This window comes from Ursus americanus, chromosome 19 (assembly GCF_024610735.1).
Source record: "Ursus americanus isolate L20-20 chromosome 19, mUrsAme1.1.p, whole genome shotgun sequence".
Lineage (NCBI taxonomy): Eukaryota > Metazoa > Chordata > Mammalia > Carnivora > Ursidae > Ursus > Ursus americanus.
This window is the reverse complement of record NC_142145.1, coordinates 2,814,051-2,833,489: the sequence shown is the minus strand read 5'-3', so window position 1 is coordinate 2,833,489 and position 19,439 is coordinate 2,814,051. Positions and strand designations below refer to the sequence as shown.

General features: G+C 48.6%; 1 protein-coding gene across 11 annotated transcripts in view; it reads right to left on the bottom strand.

Moving 5' to 3' along the window:
- Positions 1 to 14,334, bottom strand: part of ZNF516 (zinc finger protein 516) — a 228,310-nt gene extending 213,976 nt beyond the window's left edge. For 9 of the 11 annotated variants that reach the window (XR_015727568.1, XR_015727570.1, XR_015727569.1 and 6 more), the window contains exon 1: positions 10,534 to 10,637. The gene's annotated coding sequence lies outside the window, so the exon portion shown is untranslated. Of the gene's footprint in view, positions 1 to 10,533; positions 10,638 to 13,788; positions 13,940 to 14,205 lie in introns of those variants that run through there. The other 2 variants (XM_045790283.2, XM_045790284.2) reach the window with 2 other exon arrangements.
- Between the last annotated feature and the right edge of the window lie 5,105 nt (positions 14,335 to 19,439).

Genomic DNA, 19,439 nt, shown 5'->3' with positions numbered 1-19,439 from the left:
TTATCCACTTCTTTAGCCTTTTTCATGTGGTTGCGAGAAACTCTAAAATGACAGATGCACCAGAATTCCATGAGGCAGCGCTGTCCGGGCCGCGTCAGCACACTGCGGCCTGGGGGCCAAATCCTGCCCACCACCTGTTTTTGTAGGGCTTGTGAGCTAAGAATGTGTTTTACATTCTTGAGTGGTTGGAAAAAAACCAAAAGAAGAATAACATTTTGTGACACATAAAATCATATGAATTTCAAGTTTCAGTGTCCATAAATAAAGCTTCTTTATTTGCTGACTTGCTGTCTAGGGCTGTTACTGTGTACAAGGCAGAGCAGCTGCAAAAAAAAAGGGCTGGCCCACAGAGCCTGAAATATTTAATATCTGGGCCTGCACAGAAAACGTCTGTCGACCCCTGCCCTGCAGTCTTGTAAATACAGACCCTAGTTTCCAAAGCTCGGAAGGGTGGGGCTCAAGCCCCCACGGGCTCCAGTGGCACCTCCCCTTCCGAAGCCTACCTGGAGAATAGGCAGGGAACCCCGGGGCGGGGGGGGGGTGGGGGGGGTGGGCCCCAACAGCTGGCTGGAACCGCTGGAGGCTGATGCAGGAACTTCCCTGCTTCAAATCCCCAGACCACCCTCTATATTTGTCTTTCCTGATGGATGACTCAAAATCTTTGTCCCCAAAGCAGATATGACAACATACTCAGTCTGCCATGTTCTGAGTCCCCAGAGGCTCGGGCAGCTGGTTCCCACTCATGGGACCTACACACTGGCTCCCAACTCCTCTGCAGTTGTTCCTGGGTAACCCCGGCCATCAAGAAGGCGAAAGAGCTTGGAGGGTTGGGGGACTGGTCCTCCACGGAGCGACCTCTACAGTGATACAATTCCAGGGGGCTCAGACCAACCCTCCAATAAATTACACACTTTTTAACAAGCATGAGGAAGGTCATGAACTCAAGGTGAGTGCCCAAAAGAGGTCTACTGAGATAGCCCAGCTGCGGGGCTTTGATCAAGGCACCTGCATGGGTCTCCGCGTGCTCCCGGGGGAGCGGGGGCTAGAAGGGCTCCCTAGCTCGTAACTGTTATGAATACCAAATGATACCCAAAGGAATGTGGGCCACTGCCCTGCTCATTGTGAGCGTGTGATCAATGTTTGTGGAAAGGAAATGAGCCTTAACAGAGCACTTATGAGCTATTTATTTGGGGGGCTGCTTATTCAGGCCTTCACCAAATTTGATTCAAGTCTATAATAAGACATTAGTAATAAAAATTAAACTTCTAATATAATGGGAAACTGTAATGCTCAGTAACTTGGATCATATTTTCATGGTGATTCAAAAACAGCTCTCGGTGCTTTGGACTTTGTTATTATGCCATTGGTTCCCTGAAACAGTCACTGCAAGAACCAGCTTCCGAACGTCACTACGCATCGGCCATAAGAATATCACTAAGACATTCTCCACATAAAAAAAAAAAAAAAAATACCTTGTATAAAAACAGCCAGTCAGAATCAACGTAAAAAAGTTTCCTTTAGTGTTTGTGCTAAAAGAGGTTTTCCTTCCGCGGAGAACTGATGAGTTTTGCCCTTGGCATCAATTCAACATATAAATGGCATGTTTCACTCTTTGTTTTGTTCACCAGAAAGCTCAGATTCTAAATTTTGGTTCAACCATACCCCCTAGAAGGACAGCCGTGAGCTGCATATATAATCCTATTTTCCCCTCGCCACCGTCTACTATTTCGTTCCCTTGTTCTTGATTTTTATTAATGTTTTACTATATATTTAACATGTGACCTCAGGAACTCCTGGTCTTGTTTCTGGAATGAGATGCGGATAAACCAGCAAACCCTTACCGCCAACATACAAATGACAAGATCTCAATTACCAGATACTCAAACAAGCCTGCAGACGTCTCACCCAAGGGCAGGCAGGATGACGTCCACGAAGTGAGACACTGATCGAGCGGGTCTATGTAATTCTGAGTTTATGTGGGACAGAACACATTTTTAAAAATTTCTAGAAAGGCAGCAAACTACCTAGGATATAGGTTTTTGGTAAATAATGAAAAAGTATTCCATACTATCTTCTTCAGAAAAGGAAAAACAGATTCTAATTTGGGGTCTCAACTTACTGATTTTTCCTCTGAAGCAAAAACCTAGAACATCAGCCCTGTTTGCTCACCTGGAGAAAGCAAAAGGGGTTAGACTTTCGGAGCGGCTCTTGCATAATGAAGCAAAATTCCCAGCATCCTGGCCCAGCTCCCAAGGTAAGCAGGGCAGGCAGAGGGGTGGAGAGCACTCCACACTGGTAACGGTCTGCCAGGGTCCATACACAACCAGGAGCAGACCAGACACCAACGAGCCAGTGCTACAGGCTACTGCGTGTGGCCTCACGCCTCAACTGCCATCGGAGACGGAACAGGGACACGAATGTCTCCTGTATTGGGCTCGCTCCTATACCCAACTTCCTTTCTCTCAGCTGCCATGTTGCCTACAGGCACCAAGGATGTGCTCAAGGAGAGGTGCCCAGCACTCCCTACCCTGTCCCAGCGAGCAGCTCCCCTCCTGGACGCCCGTGGTCCTCTGCCCCATCGCTCAGAGCAGCCAGCAGGCAGATGCCTGCTGTCCACCAACCCTCCTGCACTCCATCGTCAGCTGCACTTAGGACAGGATGCCCATGAGACACTGGCGGTCCATCAACAATTATCATTTGTCTTCTCTGATCCCTTTCCCTGAAATTTTTGGTGGCTTCTTTTTTTTCTTTTAGGGCTTTCTATCCCATGCTGGTCATTTACTTTCTATAACTACTGTCTCATAAAAAGGGATGTTATGATCAGTGCTACCATTGGGCTTCCCAAGAAAATCTATATCCTGGCCCCGTGCTGAGCTGGAAATCTGTGCAAACAGCTGCGGGGTCTTTGGTGATCTGGGTTCCCTCCTCGCCTGAGCTGGGCAATGCTGCAGGAGACTTGGAGTGGGATGACCCGTCCGGTTCTCACACTAACACGATATCCCCACCGAGAGAGGCAAACATTTAGCCCACATTTTTTCTTCTCTCTGGGGCTAGAGCTGAGCATCAGAAGGTAAGACTGAAGTGGGGCAGTATAGTATCCACAGTCCGAAATACCCCATCACTTGCCAGGTCTACACTCCGTGGCACTACATGAGCGCTCAGTAAGATCACCTTGAAAGTGGGTTTTCACCTACCTCCCCTTGCTGTGTGCTTCCAGCATGCACTGGGAACTGGGAATCCAGACACCTGTCTGAGCTCTGCTCTGTGGCCGTGGCCCCGGCTGAATCACTAAATCCATCTGTGTTTCAGTTCCCGTAAAATGTCAGGATTCACCCCAAACCACTTCCAAGCTTCCTACCAGTTATAACACATATATAACCCTCCAGATGAACCTTCTAAAACAAGTCCAAACAGAAATAACATAAATTTACACAGAAAGGTAAATAGTCATGAAAGTAAACGTTTTCCTTCACGGTCATTCTATAGAATTGATTTAAAGCTCCTAACCGAGATGGAAACCATACCCTAGAGGAAGGCGCCACGTGAACTCTGCTCCAGCCAAGAAGGTGCAGTTTCATCCACCACCGTAAGCTTCTAAAAGGCGCCTCTGTGGCCCAGGAGATCTAACGCACTTTCCAAAATGGCCTCTCATGTCCACGGACAGTCGGGAGACCTCACGCAATGACTGCCTGAAACGCACGCCGCCGCCCCTCTCCCGTCCGTAGCCAAACAGTACACACCTGACTGTGCGTCATCTCCAATCAAATCCCAAATCCTAACTGTAGTAACTTCCTTTTCTAATCAATTCCTACAGATACCAAAAATGCGTAGCTGTTAGAAAAACTACCCTTCCTTTCCAAAATTCAGAGTCTAAGCAGCCCGCAATCTGTCATCAATCTAGAACACAACTGAGAAGCCAATCTTCCTGTAAAACCATTAACAGATTCTGCTTTTCTGTCACCAGGGTAATTTACTGAGGCCAATTTTAATCCTGCCACTAAACCACTAATCCCACGACTCTACAGAATTGTCCCCAAGTTCACGTTGCTATGGCAAGGACTTTTATGTGAGGAATTCACTTATTTACTCCCAGTCATGTTTTTTAAGTTGGCTTTAGGAAGAAGGCCATCTTCCTTGCTTCTTTAAAAAGTCGAAAGCCATTTTTGGAATAAGGACGGCCACCGAACACCTGGGCTGCGCTGTACTCATCACAATAACACTAATGCAAATTACGTGTGGTGTTTCTCAAAGGGACAAATTATCGTCATTATGCTAATGGTCACGCTAAAGACACGGAAAGCTTTGGTATGATGAATGTAAATCTGGTGGGGATATGATTATCAATGTGGATGAGGATATTTTCTCAAACTGGCATAAAAATGTTCTCTCTGTGTCACTGATAATGTCAATATAAATTATGCATCACGTCCGCGCACGTCGCTGCAGTGCTGGGAGGCGACACCCAGGCCCACCTTCCTGCCCACAGACACTCCGTTCTGAAAGCACACACGCGCACACGCACACACACACGCACATGAGTCTAAATGTGTTTACTTCTTCCCTTAAAACAGGAAAAGCAGGATGATGAAAGCTAACGAGACAGATTCAACGAGAGGGGTACCGAGAGACACATTAGCTCTGGTGGCGAGGCCGCAGTCATACAGGACGCTAACAATGGAAGCACCATTTTCGTGCTGTTCCCTGTTCATAAATTCCCGGGATGTCGCCTAAGAAGCCACTCTAGTGAATTAAACGCAAAACTACCCAAAAATTCAAAAGCAGTATGTGTCAATCACTAAGTGAAAGCATCACTGTTCTTCCTCTAGATAATTCCAGAACAGCACCACAGAAGTTTAAACTATGAACAGGACCGTCCATCTGTTCATTGATTCGACCACCCATTTAAAAAAAAAAAAAAAAAGCCACGTCTTTAAGGGGGGGAAAAACACATTTTTTAGGTCTAGCTTAAAATCACTGAAATAATCAGGAACTAGGAACTAAACAGGGAGTATCAGCCTATTTGCAACCCACAAAAGTTTTAACTACTTACTCCCACTGGGCTCTGTATTTCCCCGAATTAATACAATCAGTCAACATTTAATGCCAAACTGTTTCCCACAAAAATTATTTCAGGAAAGAAACAAGCAATACTTGCTCACTACCCTTACATGCCAATCCAACAGGAAGCTGCTAAAGCCACGAGCAGTCACTCCGCACCGCTCTGGATGCACCCTTCACCGTACTAAATTTCAAAGAACATTCTCGAACGCTGAAATCAATCAATGCCTAACACCATGCCAAGTCAGCTTGAGCAATATAGGTTAAATAGTGCCATATGGCAAAGACAGACACATGTTGCCCTTTTCTGAAACAAAGGGAAAAATTCCTAAACAAATATCCTTTACTTTAACACGGGAAGAGCTGAAGACAGGGGTTTCCAAGTATTACTAAATAATGCTGAAAATCCTATTTTAATCCTTAAGCATTTGGGGAAAAACTACAGAGTTTTAACAGAGAACGTTGATTTTTGAGAGTCTCTATTTAACCATGTCCTGAAAGCTAACACCACATGTTAGCCTAAGCTCACCATCCCCTAAATGAGCAAGAAAATAACAGGACAGCTGTATCCAAAGGCTGAGCTGACATCAGCAACTCCCCGGGGTGCCGGAGCCGCCAGAGACCAGTCTACCTGCTTCGGAAGGGATAACACGCCAGATTAATTTTGTCTTGAAATAAAATATATTAAAAATCTCACCCAGTGTTCAGCACTCCACTGAGGAACTGTGTGAACTTCACAATCACATATAATACCTATCCCTGAAATTTTGATTAAACAACTTGATTAAATTCTTGACCAAATACACACACACACACACACACACACACACACAGAAAGAAAAAATCCACCAGAACGAACTCATATTTGAAATAAACAGTAAAATATATCTAAACCCAATACAGTTTCTAAATGATTTATTTTTTCCATTCCCCTGTGTGGCGTTTTATTCATTACTTTACATATATTTACATGCTTACGTTCTCAAAGTAGTTGCTTTTCTAATTACTCCTACTTTGTGATTTTTCAGTACCAGTGGAATCAAAGAATAAAGGCCTGATCTTTTTGGAGAACTACTTTTAAGGAATGTTGAGAGCCACAAAATTACACTTCTTTACAATTCGAATGTATGCCGCTGGAAAACATCTCATTCTGGACATAAATATGACAGCCAGCTCCAGCTTTGGAAAGAAAAGCTTCAGCTGTTCAAATCACGTGTAGCCAGAGGCAAGGGATAAGGAATACACAAAACGGACAGTTGCAACCGCTAATTTTTACCAGTCCATCTAAAATATACTTGATATAGCTTAGTGGGGGTACAAATTTCAAATACAAGGGATGCGTTTATAGGGCCTGTACATGCATCCCATAGCTATTAAAGTCATACCCCTAAAATAGTCCTCTGTCGAAGAAAATTAATTTTAAAATAAACATTCATTTTAAAGAACTGTATGAGACATTCTAAATTCATAGTGAAAGTTTTTCTTCATTATTCTAAGGTTAATTTCATTAGTAAATTCTTCATAAACATTTGATGTGATTCCTTTCTTAAACGGGTTTGTGACAAGTCACCAATATTCCTGAAAACTGTAAGATAGTCCCAGCTAGAGTCTGATGATAAAGAGGATGTTCTGTAACCCCCCGCGCCCCCCCCAACTCCACTCTGGTGAGAAAGGTAGGCGAAGGATCTCTACCCACTACAGGCAGAGGTGACGGCTCCATCAAAGAGAAAAGTCCCACCTCTCCCACCCCAAACTCCCTTGTTTCTGGGACCAGTGAGAACTGAGGCCAAGGCCTGAATCCGAAAAATGCCGTCACTCACGTGGCCCTGAGACACATTCAGACCCGTAGCAGGGTGCTGCCAACACCCAATGTTGGCCATCGGGGGGGAAAGGTTGGCAGTGACAGCCCCAGAGGGAGGACAGGACAGGAGGGAGAAGAGGGTTACAGTCACACCGACTGGCCCATGCCACCAGTTAGCGCCAAGCCAAACACAGGGCAGGAGTTGAAGAATTGGTGGTACCCAAACTCCTGGGCAAGCTGGCAGCCCACGAACGCCTACCTGCAGCTGACATTTGCACCTGCCTTCGAGATACTTCAGCCTACAATCTATCCCCCTAACATACAGGGAGACCTCAGAACCACCCACGTCCGGACTCTGCACTTCACCTGAAAGACGCAAATCCAAAAAGCATGTCATTTCCTATCCATAGAGTCATGGTCTGCGTGACACAATCACTCTGCACATTTAGACATCACTAATTCTGGAAGCAAGGGTCAAAGGTGCCAAGTGGTAAGCAATCCACGGAAGGTCTAAGTACTGGCTGCTAGTTCAGTGGTCAGTTCAAGTACAAAGCAGGAGTCCACCGACGGTCAGGGCAGCGCACGCACAGTCTGCTCGGTGAGGGTGGAGCACGGCCCCTAGCTTTCTCTGGACTTCAGTCAGGCAGAGGAGGGCTAATTAAACTTTTCACACAGCCTCTAGAACTTTTGAGGGGGAGGGGTTAGGGCAGCAAAGAGATGCATTTCTGAAAGAACTACTTGATTGTGTCAGAAAAGCTCCATCCAAGCCCTAAAATGTATAAACTCTTACAGCACGTAAGAGGTCTGCTTTTGAGGAAGGAATGTTACTTCTATATTCAAATATTTATAATGCAGATATGTAATCAAATGAATGTAACTTTCTTTTGCTTTCTTCCATTATGCCTTACTTCTACTTCAATCCATGCCCTTGAGAAAGTCTGGATGTCTCCAGCTAAATTTGGCCTTCAAACACCGACAAAAAAGTTCTGTTTCCTGCAGCTTTAATACAGATGCTTTTATTCAGTCACAAATCTAGTTGCAAGCAAGATACCACTTTTAATTATATAATTAACACTTGCCCTGTTCTCCAAAGTTGAAAATGCAATAAAACCCAAAATAGCGTCCTGTCTTGAACAGTGAAAACAAGCACATTATAAAAGGAAAGCGCAGGCATTTGTACAAGCTCCTTCGAGCTGAACGTAACCAGCCTCTACCCCAGTTTCCTATTCCTAAGACATTAAGGTATAATGCACTTGAAACTCTACACACAACTCCAGCCAGACTTATAGCCACTCCCACAAAATGCCTGTTTAATAGACTCCTGGTAAATTACAAATAAGACCAATAGGTATCCTGGAAAACGAATACATAAAAATCTACGACGACCCATTAAACCAAGTGCTGGTTTTTCAAGAACAGCCCATGACTAAACTCTACTCAACATTACCACTTTTCCCTATTTGGTAAGACTGAAAACCCGTCTGGGAGAGCATACCTCATTCTCCAGTATTCTCTAAAGAAGCCTCTTTTCTTTTCCACATTCTTGTTGTTACACAACATCCACATCAAATGGGTCACCTCTAAAACTCAAGCATCTCCGTGCAGGAGCAAGTAAGGTAAGTAAAGTTCAATTTGGGGGCACGGAAACAACATGCTTTTCCCGTTTGTTGACCAGCGTTCAAAAACATCTCTCATTCTCTTCCCTCCTGTAAGGTCTCCGGACCACATCCTCCAAAGTTACACACAGAGGACTTCAAAGTCCCAGGAAAACTTGAATCTCTAAATTGTCCAGCCAACTTGAAAGGCTGTTTACCAGTAACAATGGGATTAACACCCATGACGTAAACTACACTCACCAGGGATGAGTATCAGCCACATAAGGCAACGTTGAAGTTCTTGATCTAGCATGTTTCAGTTACTAGGCCATTTGGAAAGAGGACTCTGGCAAATGTTTCCAGAAATAAAAATAAGCAAACTCCTCTCCGTCTCCAAGGCTGAACACTGTACCTACCAGAAGTGCTGCTTTGCTGCTTTGTTTCATTTGAGAGGCATTCCCACTCTTCCTGGTTAGTTTTATTACACATCCCTGGGGACTGTTATTTTTTTTAGAATGTTAACGTGCTCGGAATATTTCAGTATATTCAAATGAGCTAATTTAAGAAAACAAAGTCCTCCCAATGAACTAAGAAAAATCCTAGACCCGCAGGCTTGCGTCTCAGCATGCTCGCCTCCGACTCCAGTCCCCGAGGCTTGCCCAGCGTGGCTCCTGGTTGGGCCGCTCTGAGAGGGCACCGGAGCCTAGGGAAACTAAAGATGTCCTCCTCGGATGACCGGCTCCGGGCCCCAGGCTCCAGGCCAGCTCGCGCACGCAGCTCGCTCCCCAATTTCTCCGAGAGGGGGAAGCTCCGAATCAGGCGCAGAGGCATGGGGTATATTTAATTCTAGCGGGTCCGCGTAAACATAAATAGCACAGCCCTCTGGATGCCACAATCAAAGAATGTAAGAGAAAATGAAGGAAACCAATGATAAAATGATAAAGCGAGCTTTTTTACGCGGCAGTAGAGAGTGTCCTATCAAATAGCAAGCATGCCTAGTTTCTTAAAGTAGCACTTACATTCCAAAACCAAAATACTCCAATCATATTAATAGGGCGGCTTAAAAAATAATCTGGAGAGGATCCTGCTGGGGGAATATCCAGCCCTGCTCCCACTCCGGTCAGCACTTCAATGGCATTTTATTACACGGCCACAGGATGGAGAGCCACCAGTTTTTAAATCATCTTTAATCAGGATTGCAGACTTAATGGCAGGTTCATGAGGGAAATGCCTTCCCAAGGCATATTTAATTAAGACCACCGTCCAAAGTTCCTTTTGTGACTTGCTGTTGGGTCCCGCAGCCCCTGCCCTTTGTTACGCAGTGGACCCCGCTGGCAGGCCCGGCCCCACGCCCTCGGGCACATCTGGGCTTCCAGGAACAGCCCCCCGCGTCCACGCGGGCTGCTCGCCGCCGGGACGGGAAGAGGCCACGCAGGCAGAACGCCACACCCACGCGCGGCAGCCCCTCGCGGGGACAGCCGGCGGGCGCCCCAGCGCCGCCCACCCGCAGCCGCGCGCGGTGCCCCGGCCGGGACCGAATCAGGTGTGAATACTTATGTAATCGTCCTCGGGGGCCACGCCTTTCCCACCGCCCCACCTCCGCCAGAACAAAGTGAAGTTTAAAATAGAAACCAATTACCTGGCCTCAGCCGCGCCTCGGCCCCCGGAGCGCGGCCCGAGCCGCCGCGCAGACCCCCGCCCCCTGGCCGCGCAAAAACACCCTCCCCCCCAGCACACACACCCCGCCCGGGCCAGGCCCCCCACTCCCCGCCCCCGCCCCGCGCAGACCTCCCCACGCCCCGGCCCCCCCCACGCCCCCGCCCCGCGGAACCCCCCCCACACACACACACACCCGGGCCAGACGCCCACTACCCGCCCCCACCCGGCCGAGACCCCGGCCGTCCGACACAGCGGAGACCCCCCCCCGCCCCGGGCCAGGCCCCCCCACTCCCCGCCCCCGCCCCGTGCAGACCCCCGCCCCGGCCAGGCCCCCCACTCCCCACCCGGCTGCCCCACTCCCCGACCCCTCCCCCCCAGCCCACTCCCTCCCTAGCTAGCCCCCCTCCGGCCCGCACGGACCCCCGCCTTTGTTACGGTGCGAAGTTGGGCCGTGGGTCCCCGTCTCTTTCACTTCTTGGGTTACAGTGCAGGCGAGTGACGTCCGCTCCACATGACGGGGGCGGGGGGCGGGCGCCGGGGGGCGGGGGCGCGGGCCGGGCCCTCCCCCACCTCTCTGCCCTACCCGCCCCGCCCACGGCCCGCCCCCTGGCAGCCCAGCAACAAGCGGCCACCGCCCCCGCCCCCGGGGCGGGCAGGTAAATCCCCCCGCCCCCGCCCCGCCTCCGTCCCGCCTCCCCGCGGCGCCCCGGGCCCAGCGCCGCTCACTAGGAGATACATAAATAGGAATGATTTAATCCCGCGACACCTCCCCCCTGCTGCCCATTCCTCACTCCGCGAGTTCACAGGGGTGGGGGCGGGGGGGCGCAGGATCGGATCGAACTCGGGTTTGGGGGCCGAAAATGGCCGGAACAGGAGGATCGGGGTCGGACACTACCTTGTAACTGAGTTAGGTTCTTGCCGGGGGTACGACGAAGGTCGCCTGGGGTCGCCCACGGACCCTCGGGGTAACCTCGGTGCGGCCCGGAAGACGGGCGCACCGTGCGTGGACGAAGGCGGGGCGCGGGGCCCCTCCCAGGGGTCTCCCTAAAGGGGTGTCCGGGGAAGGAGGGGTCACACGTGGGTCCTTAACCCGTCCGATGCAGCGGCAGCATCCATCCCGGAATGAAGTGGCACAGCATCCAGAGCACGGCGAGAGAGATGCTACGTGGCCAGGTCTGGTCCATACACGTCCACACACCACTACCGATATTCCCGGGGAAGTTGGTGCCAGATTAGGCCGGTACGAAGCGTGGGGCGGCCCGGGACGCACTCCGCCCGTGAATGTGCCCATTGTGCGGTGGACACCAGGCAGGCGCTCCGCACTCGTAAGTCGGGTGGGCAGCAGAACTTTCACTGACCGTGAGCGGGTCACATTCTAGAATTTGCCATGGACTAAGTATGAACTTTCAGTGACACAATAAAATATGAAGTTGTAAGGTTCATGCTGTCCTTCACTTTTCTACGGAATTCACACCAATTTCAACAATCCCGTTGTTTGTACGCTTTGCGCCCAGCGAGTGGGCTCCGTCACCCGCACCCCAAGCGCGCGAGGGCGCGCCTGCCGCGTGGGAACGAGACAGAAGGAACCGCACATTTCGATTCCCCGGTTGCTGAGAAGCATAATCATATCACTCCTGTTTTCTTCCCCTTCTGCAGGTTTCGACTTGAATCCGAAAGCACCTCTTAACGCCCATTCTTTGCAAGAGGACACTCTGAGGAGGCAGGGTCTCCATTTGGACTGCTGTGTGCCCATCTAGCTGCCCAGACTCAGCTAAAAGCGTGTCCACGTCTACAGCACAGAGCTGTGCACATCAGGAGCCTGCGGATGCGCGGGGCTAGTAGCACTTAACAGTGTGCATACACATGGGCGCATGCACGCGCGCGCGCACACACACTCACACTCCAAATTACCTCCGGGATGGAGAAAGCCGCTGCGGATTGGCCAATAGAGCCGTCACTCACACCCAGGGGGCAGGGAGACTTTGCAAGGCTGTTTCCTTTTTTTTTTCCCCCTTCCCTCCCTACCGTTTCATTTAATGGTAAAACAACAGCAGAGCCCTGAAAGTTAGCCATCTGCGCAGAGAGTTTGCTTTCTTTAACGACGGGGGCGTCAGACAATATCCATTTAAATATATTTTGTACTTCCACAATGGATGAAAAGGGAAATTAGCAATCCGGGGTGGGGGCGGAGAGGGATCTAGGAGTGAGGAGGTGGGGGTCATCCGGAGGGGTGGATGTAGAGTGAAGAGTTGTTCTCAACGCCCAAAAAAGACGCTGACCTTTATTGATCTCGAAATTTAAAAAATGTTTTTCACAGATCAGATTATAACAAATGCCGGTCCTAATTTATGAACTCATTATTTTAATTTTATTATTTAAGCATGCGCCAGCAATCGTGTTTCCTTAAGAAAGAACTGACCTATTTTTGGCTGGAGATAAACGATCATGTTAACAGATGTTAATCTTGTAATCTGTTTTTCCTGTAAGCACTTTATATACCCGGGTTTCAGACCTTAAAAATAACATCTTTTCCAAAACCTGACGTCACAATTCACTCCCTGAAAAAATCACCCCCCTCCAGTTTTTTTCCTCTGCAATGATTTCAAAGACATTAAATCTTTTTCACTTTATAAATGCTGATTTGTTCTGCCTCAACTCCCACAGGCTTCTATTTGCATTTCAAATTCCACAGGTTACACCAGTCGCCTTTTCAAAAAATGTAAACCAACAATGAAGCAGCAAATGGCTTTTTGTGCATCTGGATTAAATAAGGCACAGAATGAATATATTTAAAAAGAGGGCTGAGCAAGTTGATCTTTGCACACCCGGAGACCAAGTAATTCTTTATCAGTAAGCCAGCAGAATGAGTAAGATACAGACACACAAACCCAGAAGCCCCTGGTCTGATCCGGGTCTGCTGCGGGGAGCTTCTTAACGCGGGTAATAAATGGGGCTGACTTACAGACCCACATTTTCGGGTAAAAGGCTGGGTCTCTCTGGTCCCTAATTGCAAGGCTCCACTGGCTTCCCTGCCTACTACCACTGATTGTCACCCCACACCAACCTCCTCCATAAACCGCTGTTTTAAATCACAACTCGGTTGCCTTTTAACAAACTTATTCATACAAAGTTTCTTTAAAACTTGACGAGGCGGTTTATTCTAAATACTGATCGTAACTATTCAGTATGTTAGTTCTCCCAGGAAATGGCAGACGAGGCGCTTTTCCAACCACCGCTCCCCCCCGCCCCACACCACACACACCACACACGCCACAGAATTCTTTTCTCGTATATACCCGGGTACATATCGCGATCAATACCTCCCCCACCCCCGCTCCGACCCCCGCCAGGCTGGTTGCATCTTGCTAGGAGTCCCTGCCACCCTGACTCCTCTCCCTACCCCTACTGAGGGAATCTTCGACCCCCACCCCCACCCGGCCCTAACTTCCCTTCCAGGCGCACTCACTTCTTTAATGTTAGGGTCACTTATACGCTCCCAGCTAATGGGCATGCAGCCAGGGGAGGGGGAGGCAAAACACCCCCCCACACACACACACACACACACGCCAACACGTACCCGAGGAAGCAGCGCTTGGTGCCCACAGGCATCGATCCCATCAGCCAAACCCTTAATAATTGAAGCGGCTCCTCGGGCCCCGCAGCCCCATCACCCACCTTCATTAGCCGGAGCGTTTTACTTTAAAGTAAGGCAATTTGCTCTTTGTCTCCTAATGGATGGAGAGCGCATCCGAGCTCCCCTCCTCCCGCGTCGCCTTTGACGAAGTGTACAAAGCCAGAGCCTCTTCCGCGCTCCCACCCGGCCCCCACCCCGCCCCTCCACTGCGGTAAAAACCACCTCCCAGCGCTCGCCTCGCCGCCCGAAGTTGCATCTTTGCTCTCCTGGAATTGCGGAGCGGAGCAACTACCCACTGGGAAGCCAAGCCGCCCTCCCCGCGCCCGGGAGCCCCTCCCCGCCCCTCACCCCCGCGGCGCACACCAGGGTCCCCGGCACCGCCAGGCCCGGGGCCCCGCGCCCAGCGCCCCCGCCCCTTGCGGACCCCGCGGCGCCCCCACCCCCACCACGGCCCCTACCTTGGCGGGAGGCGGCGGGCCCGGGGAGAAGGACGCGCACGCCCCGCGCCTCTGAAGGTGAAGCCGAGCGCCTGAGGCGCGGAGCCGAGCGCTGCACTAGACCGACCGCGCCAGCTGCGCCCGGGCGCGGGGGACGCGCGAGGGCGCGCGGGGCCCGCCACGCGCCCGGCCCCCACCCCGCGCCGCCCTCGCGCGCCTCGGACGCGCCCGCCCCGCGGGGACTCCGGCGCCGGCCAGGCTCGGGGGGCTGCGTGGCGGGGGGAGGGGGCCGGGCCCCCGCGGCCAGGCGCAGGCCCGAGGCTTCCCCCAGCCACGGAATGGTCTGCCCTGTAGGAAACGCACACGCTCCACTATTGTCTCATCAGCACAAAGTTCTACCACACTGCGGGCAAAGTCTGGAGGCTCGCGATGACTCAGACACAGATAATTCTTCCCCTAATAGCACTGAATCACGATCCCAGCGGCTAGTTGTCGCCCCTTCTTCTCAAGGACTAAGGCTGCCGCAGATCCAGTTACGGGAAGCTGTTTACGCGCGCACACACGGACACACACGCACGTATCCATACGTGCAGACGTGTTGGGATGCGTTTTCAGCCGACTCGGCACCTGAGCACTAAGCCTCGAGTCCAGAACTCTATGTGGGTATCCTTCCGGTGGTCCCAGATGCGTGTGCATTCCAAATGGCTTAGGGTGTGCGTTTCACTGAACTTCCTGGTAAATGTGCTGGGGATACTTGGTAGATTAAGTCCTGAATCAAGATCAAAGTCTGGACGGACTTCAGAACCAGGATTCTCTGTATGGCAATTTAAAAATGACTGTGGGCTTTTATTTTTATTTTTATCCTTGGGAAGTTCAACTCTAATTTTTTCTGTTTTTCAAACCATTTCTTCACCCCAACTGCTCTCTGCGGGCCGTAGTTAGTGGCAGCAAGTTAAGTCTGGGAATAGAAATCCCAATTTGACTCCAAGAAGCAATCACGGTACACGGGGCGGGGGAGGGGGGGCGCAGACGGGTAAGGGGCGGGGGAACCGCGAGGGGGAAAGAGGAGAAAGAGAAGGGGCGCGCCCCTGAATCGGCGATGACGCAGACCGAGGGAGTTGGCTTGCGGAGGGGAGCACTGTCTTCTCCCACCAGGCTCCTGGCCATATTGTTCTGCTCTCCTCGTGATAACTCCGCAGTGGAGATGGATTCCGTCCAAGACACCGACGTGCCGCGCTGCAGTCCGGCGTTACCTTCCGCTGTGGCAATTCCTCTCGGTGCCCAAGGCTCGCTAACACTCAGCTGCTAATGCAGCTCGGGCCCTCTCCAACTTACGGCATTTACAACAGAAACTACTAAGGACGAGCTCCAAAGGGAGGAGCTTGTGTCTGCAAAGCTGGACTCTCAGACACAGGGGCCATTCTGCGTGTGTGTGTGTGTGTGTGTGTGTGTGTGTGTGTGTGTGTGTGCGTGTGAGGGAAGGGGGCAGCAAGACGGGTGAGAACCTTTGCAAAAAGGATCCTTGAATCGTAAAATGTAGGCTCCTTGTGATTAATGACCTGCATTAATTTGGCTAGCAGGCAAAGTAGTAAAAGTCGTGGACAATTGTTGCAGGTTTGGGGGATGGATGCTTAAATGGGTTGTATTCTTAATCAAATTTAAGTCTGATTCACAGAAAAGTATTGAACTGCCCACAATTCATTGCCATACCCAGTAAAAATGCACAAATGAAAGTATCCCCCAATCGAACTAATTACATGGATATAAATGGCATATACAGACTTGGATAAATCATGTGTGCACCCACAAAGATTAAAATATGCATACCTGGAATTTTAATAGTTGTGTTTGTCATATTTTGGAATGGATATGAGTCAATGGTAAAAATCTCCTTCGTTTATCTGCATTCTTGGGTCTATTTAACACTACGGTGTTGCACTAATAACTTCCATGTGTTCAAGATTGACAGGTTAGATCAAGGGATGGTGAGCAAAACTTCTGAACTCCTCCACGTAAAATTGTGATTTTCATGACTTGCCTCCTTTCCGTAGACTGCTTATCACCCACATGTGATTTCACTCAGGGCTGAGCCAGATCTACAATAATACTGTGCTTTTAAAAGATTTCCTTTTTTCCTTTCTCTACAATGCATGCAGAATCTGAGAATGTAATTCGAGAGACTAGCCAGGGTTACATTCTGGAAAAACAGCAGCTCCTGGCCAGCAGGTTTCGATGCTGGTGAAGGTGCCATACAGGCAGGCAAGATAGTGTTTACATTATTCCTACACCAAGGCGCTGATGGTGGTTCAATTGTCAGTTCACTATTAGCTTATTCCAGGGGGAAAAAAAGGTATAAAAATAAAATATTTAGCAAGAGTTCCCATACTACTCCTACAACATAGTTAGCATTGCTAAAATTTCAAGCGTTTAATAATGTCTTCAAATATTTAAAGTAGCTATGAGAGATTAAGGACACTTTCTGCACAAAATACAAATCCCTGAAATCCCTCAAAAGAGGTTCGCCTCTTTTGAAATGTTTAATTACAATATTTGGGTGCAGAACAGTCAGTGATATTAATGGATTAATGGTTGCATATATATTTGGCTACTTACAACTTTATAACAGACAATAATTCTGGTTAATGAAATAGATGGAGAAGAAAACACATTTTCTCTCGTGATTGTCTAATGAATTATTTGTTCAGCATTTGGGAGTCTGCTCCTTCAAGCTAAGGAAAATAGCATTTTAATGAAACAGCATTCAGTGGCTTGTCTGCATAGCTTAGGCAGGGCATGATTGGAGGACATATGGATCAGAAAGGTTCTGGAAGGTTTCCATCAAAGAATAGCTAAGAGTAAGAAACAAACAAACAAAAAGAACCCCAGAAAAGGCCTTGTCTATCTGAAAACTGGAACTGAAACTCTCTAGAGTATGAAATCCAAGACAAACTAAAATATATTTATTAAATATGCATGCTCAAAAATTTAAGTGCACTGCTTATTAGTAAATATTTAATGTTAATTCTATCTCTGTGCAAACTTATACCCTATATTCTAAATTATATCTGAGAAGGGAGAATGACAGTGTGCACCTAAGTTTAAGGCTAATTTTTAGCTCTTTGAACTAACTTACATTTACGGATTTAAGAGTGCATGAGGGGTGAATTTTAGTTAAATTGTCAACAAGTATTCCAAGGCACACACTGTTTTAGGAGCAGTACAACTCTTGACCACCTTTACATTGTGGGGAGTAGGTAACAATTTCATGTATAAATGGAAATTGGCTATTTGTTTAATCACTGATGGTTTCATAAATATTGCCCCAATCCTAACTTGATGGGGTTTTTTCCCTAAAATCTTTATTTTTTTTTTCATAGAACTTGGAAACTGAGAGAATACACTGCATTTAGATTATGGAGAAAGAGGGATTTAACGTATGGTGATCCCCTGTGTGGAAGGGCAGCAAAGTTGTGATTATATTTTAAAAATGTCTTCTACAAAATGGTTTCAGAGGGCTTGAATCTGGAGGTGACTAACAGAAGGTCTTTAATCTTGGTGTAGGAAACTATCTCAGTTCTGTTTTTTAAGATTTACTCCCTTGAAGGTGATGAACTGTAGTAATGAAATAGATAATATGCATTTCTTATACACACACACACACATACACACACCCCTAAGTGATCCATGCCCAAATTCTCCCATGTTTACTGTAACTTCTCACCAAGTTGTTTCTTTTGTTCGGTCTTTTATGTCCAGGACAATTTGAAGTCAAACTGGCGGTGTTTTCTTGGGTTTTGGTTTTTTAAAGATTTATTTATTTATTTGGGAGCGGGGTTTGGGGGGAGGGCGGGCGGCAGCAGATGGGGAGAGAGAATCTCCAGCGGACTCCCCGCTGAAAACAGAGCGCATAGGGCTTCATCCCAAAAGCCTGAGATCAGGGCCGGAGCAGAAATCAGGAGAGCACTGAACAGACTGTGCCACCCAGGCGCCCCAGACCGGCGGTGCTCTAGGCTTCCATCACCATGGTGGAGAACGGCACGTCTGTTGGAAGACTTTTGTAAAGATTCCTTCACCTCTCCACCATATCCAAGTCTGAAGATGCTTTCAACATGAAGCCATACTGAATTTTCAGATACTTTAATCATCAGCAAAGCACCTCTCTAAGATTCTCTGCCAAACGTAGCCATGCGTGCGACATAGACGACACCTGGCTCATCTTCCCCCATTTCCCAAGGAATCCGCCTTCTTCACAATCTGCCCATTGGCTGCTCAGAGGCGAGCTCCATGGTGACCGGTGACACTAGTATTTCTGCAACACAGATTTCCTTTTACTGATTGTCGTGCAGACATTTTAGTCTACCACCAAGGTGTCGTTAATGTTAATGATGTTGGGTCCGTTATGGTGAGAGTGTGGTAGAAAATACACCAACAATCCAAGGGGTCGCAGTCACGTGTTGTTAGCATGTGCAGTGTTTGGTAACTACATCAGGACTTCCCAGCAGGTAGAGGGCCCTCAAATCTGTTCTTAATTTCAAGTTAAGTAAAAGACTTTTGGCAACAGCTGGCTGCTGGATAGCTGATACAGAACTCCACAGATGTGGTTCTTAATGGTTTGAAGAATAAAAGGAAGGGGTCCGTGGAGCATAATTCATTGAAGGAAAGACAAACTCAAGAAGCATTCCTCTTGTGAAAGATTTCCCATGTTAGCAGAGGAACTGTTTTTCTTATTACGTTTTCTCATAATCCCTACAGTATGTTAATTACTTAACAGATAAGTTGTGGCCTATTAACACCACCCTGTCTTACAATAGCAAAACCATGGACTTTTCCTGCTCCACAATCTCATTATGTCTCACCATGCATAGCTGATTGTACGTGCATGTTTATGCAAAGTTCGCTGAGAGAACCAAAATAAAATAAGGCAACCAGCAAGCCCTCCTTCACTGCGGCAGGCCAGACACCCGCGTCATGAAGTGAGGAGGGACACGTGGTCAGGCTTTGCCCGAGATTGCAAGCGCCTTGCCCCACAGGGCAGTTTGGAGAAAAATAGAATTTGGCATTTAGGGGTTCGGCAGAGTTAAGAACAGAACAATATGGAAAGAAGAGGTCCGGATATGGATGAGTCGTTCTCATAATTATGAAGTCAGGACGTTTTGTTGATGAGGGAGGCTAGGTACATGTTAGGGGGTGACTATTGCGGTAAAATATACCTAACATCCGGTCTTGTGCAACTCTCACCACCACCCATCCCCAGA